Below are 3755 nucleotides of genomic sequence, written 5' to 3' on the forward strand. Positions count from 1 at the left end.
TTACTTTGTAATGTTACATGATTCAATCAATATAATATACAGATAGTGTGGGGTTTTTAGCGAGATGCTTTCCCCGGGATACATACTGTGTTAATGAGTTTGATTGATGCTTCTATGTGTGCCTGTGAATGTTTCTGCTTTTGTAAATTGATGATCAAAGTATCGGAGATTATGTATTATACATGTTCCACTTATAATTGTATGATCAGGATAATCTCTGTGAATATGTGTTAAATTATTCAAAATTTCTACAGTCTGGTAATTGGAATGAGTACAATCTAAATCCCTTAACGAGGATCCATTGGAAGGCAAGTCTAGTGCCATTAACCATGGTAATTCCAGCTCCAATAATGTATATTTAAGTTGTTGCAGTTAAAAAGCTCGTAGTTGGATCTTGGGTCGTAAAGGTTAGTCCGCCTACTCAGTATGCACCCACACTTCCATCCCTTTTGTCGGCAGCATGCTCCTGGCCTTAATTGGTTGGATCACAGCTCCAACACTGCTACTTTGAAAAAATTAGAGTGCTCAAAGAAAGCTAATGCTTTGAATACATTAGCATGGAATAATGTGATAGGAGTCTGGTCCTATTGTGTTGGCCTTTAGGACCAGAATAATGATTAATAGGGACTATTGCGGGCATTCGTATTTCATTGTCAGAGGTGAAATTCTTGGATTTAAGAAAGACAAACCACTACGAAAGCATTTTCCAAGGATGTTTTCGTTAATCAAGAATGAAAGTTGGGGGCTTGAAGATGATCAAATACCATCCTAGTCTCAACCATAAGTGATGTTTACCAGGGATCGGCGAATGTTGCTCTAAGGACTCCGCCAGAACCTTCTGAGAAATCAGAGTGTTTGGGTTCCATGGGGAGTATGGTCGCAAGGCTGAAACTTAAAGGAATTTAGGGAAGGGCACCACTAGGAGTGGAGTCTGTGGCTTAATTTGACTCAACACAGGGAAACTTACTAAGTCTAGACATAGTAAGGATCGACAGATTGAGAGCTCTTTCTTGATTCTATGGGTGGTGGTGCATGGCCGTTCTTAGTTGGTGGAGTGATTTGTCTGGTTAATTATGATAATGAATGAGACCTTAGCCTGATAACTAGCTACATGGAGGTTCCCCTTCGTGGAAAGCTTCTTAGAGGGACTATGGCCGTTTAGGCCATGGAAGTTTGAGGCAATAATAGGTCGGTGATGCTTTTAGATGTTCTGGGCTACACACGTGCTACACTGATGCAACCAATGAGTTTTTATTCCTGGTTTGAGAGGATCAGGAAATCTTCTCAAATTGCATCGTGATGGTCATAGACCATTGCAATTATTGGTCTTCAATGAGGAATTCCTAGTAAGCGCATGTCATCAACACATATTGACTATGTACCTTCCCTTTGTACACATCGCCCGTCACTCCTACCGATTGAATGATCTAGTGAAGTGTTCAGATTGCGTCGACGATGGTGGTTCACTGCGTTCGACATCGTGAGAAGTTCATTGAACCTTATCATTTAGAGGAAGGAGAAGTCATAACAAGGTTACCGTAGGTGAATCTACGGTAGGATCATCGATAGTAGGGTTTTTTTTTTTGGTTCAAGTTGGTTGGGTTTCGATTGCAATGTGGGACTGTGTGGTGTGTTTCTAGGGGAGTGGGTTTGGTGTTTGGCAAGAACATTGTTGGTTGTTTGTCTTAAGGTAATGATTGTTTTTTCATGTGTGTGATTGCAATACATGCTTATGCTTGTCCCACCCATCCTTTTTTTTTTCTTTCCCCCAATGTGTTTCTGTAGGGGGTTCAGAAGCTTGTTTCTTGGGAGCCCTTCCGACAATCTGTTCGGTTGGGCATGGTTGCTGTAGTTGAGGTGCTTGGGAAATACGATGGATAAATTTAGACTCATTCATAGCAGTGGTGCTCAGTCTTTTGTTCATTGGAAGGCATGGGCCAAGGGTGTGGGCTTCCATAGTTGGTTCTCTCAAAAAGGCGGTGGTGGTTGATGTGTTGCTTGGGTGAGCTTTTTTACTGGTGGTTGGGTCGAGGGAGTGGTTGCGCGCGTGCCTGGTAACTCAAACCTTTCGTGAGGGGAAATTGTCGGGTGGGGTTAGTATGGGATGGATGAAGAGTAGCTAAATCCATTGGTTTTTCCACCCTATTTCTCCCGACCATTCCTCGATATGCCCTCGCAAAAGGGTTGGGTGTCCAGGTAATGAAAAACCCCTCCCTCGGTCTGAGCTCTAGAAAGATCACAATTTCCCCCACCAATGGGCATGAGGGTGGCAAATCTTATCCTGTGCCTTTGCCATCGAGGGAATTCCTCATCCTCTCATGAGTCACTCCCCTTCTAATGAAAAAAGAAGTAGTGGGTTATGTCTTTGTTCCTTCCTTTGGATTGTGGGTTTTTTGTGGGACTTGGTCATTTCTTCGTTTCTTGGTGTGCACTTTGCGGATGTCCCTCTCTTTAATGGCCTTGCACCATTGATGTATTTATGGCTCGTGGCTTTCTTCAGCATTGAGTGTTGGCCTGTGACAACTCCTCTTTGGAGTTTGATTTTTGACCCCTGTTGACTTTCTCGCTAGAAAGGTTGTTGGGTGTTTTGTACACGGAGGGGTGTAATAGCGGGCTAGGTTTGTTATTAGTAGTCTATTTGTCATTTGAAGCCTTGTGGTGGGTTGGGGCATTGTTTACCTCTCAATAATGTGCTCTAGATGCTGGTCTCATTGTAGCCCTTGTCTTTTCTAGTCGTCAAGTTTAGGTTGTGATTTATTTGCTTGGTTGTTTGATTGTTGTTTGTTATGTTGTAAGCTAGAAAGGGTGTTGTGCCATAATGTATGTGGGAGGGTGTGAAGAGGTGGGATGATTTTTGATTGGGTGCCTTGTTTGATTTCTTTTTGGTTAGCAGACATCTACTCGGCGTGCTATTGAGCTTCTCTCTTTTCTTGGGATCTTTGTTTCTTTGGTGTTGTTTTCTTCCCTTCTTCCTTTTTCCCCTAGCTTTATGGAGAAGAGGTGGGATTGTTGTGGATTGGTGTTCAAGAAGGACAAAAAGTAGTGTGAGTTCTCAGGGTGGCCACCCTAGTCCTTCTCGATCGTTGTCCCCTGCAGTTCCCCCGTTTCTGTGAAGGCATGGGGTTTGGGAAGCTTTTTCTCTGTTTGAGCCTCCCCTTGTGGGTCGGTAGCCACGTTTGATATCTCTTTCTTTCATGTTGTTTTCTTCCCTTCTTGCTTTTGTCCCATAGCTTTACGGAGAAAAGGTGGGATTGTTGTGGATTAGTGTTCAGAAAGGATGAGAACCAGTGTGAGTTCCGGGGGTGGCCACCCTAGTCCTTCTTGATCGTATTCCCCTGCAGTTCCCCCCTTTTTGTGAAGAAACAGGGTTAGGGAAGCTTGTTCTCTGTTTGAGCCTCCCCTTGTGAGCCAGTAGACATGTTTTATATCTCTCTTTATTTCACGTTGTTTTCTTCCCTTCCTCCTTTTGGCCCCTAGCTTTATGGAGAAAAGGTGGGATTGTTGTGGATTGGTGTTTGGGAAGGACGAAACACAGTGCGCACTCCTAGGGTGGCCACCCTAGTCCTTCTCGATCATCGTCCCCTACAGTTCCCCCCTTTTTGCCAAGGCACGACATTGGGGAAGCTTGTTCTATGTTTGAAGCCTCCGCTTGTGAGCCAGTAGACATGGTTGATATGCCTTTCTTTCATGTTGTTTTCTTCCCTTCTTCCTTCTGGCCCCTAGCTTTACGGAGAAAAGGTGGGATTGTTGTGGAT

At 43.9% G+C, this 3755-nt stretch overlaps 1 pseudogene; it reads left to right on the top strand.

Annotated features, from left to right (window-relative positions):
- Positions 1 to 203: 203 nt before the first annotated feature.
- Positions 204 to 1565, top strand: LOC149168454 (18S ribosomal RNA; annotated as a pseudogene).
- The last annotated feature ends 2190 nt before the right edge of the window (positions 1566 to 3755 follow it).

Source organism: Pinus tabuliformis, chromosome 4_2 (assembly GCF_031772625.1).
Source record: "Pinus tabuliformis cultivar Carrire ecotype Pingquan chromosome 4_2, CPIR1, whole genome shotgun sequence".
In the NCBI taxonomy this organism is placed as follows: domain Eukaryota; kingdom Viridiplantae; phylum Streptophyta; class Pinopsida; order Pinales; family Pinaceae; genus Pinus; species Pinus tabuliformis.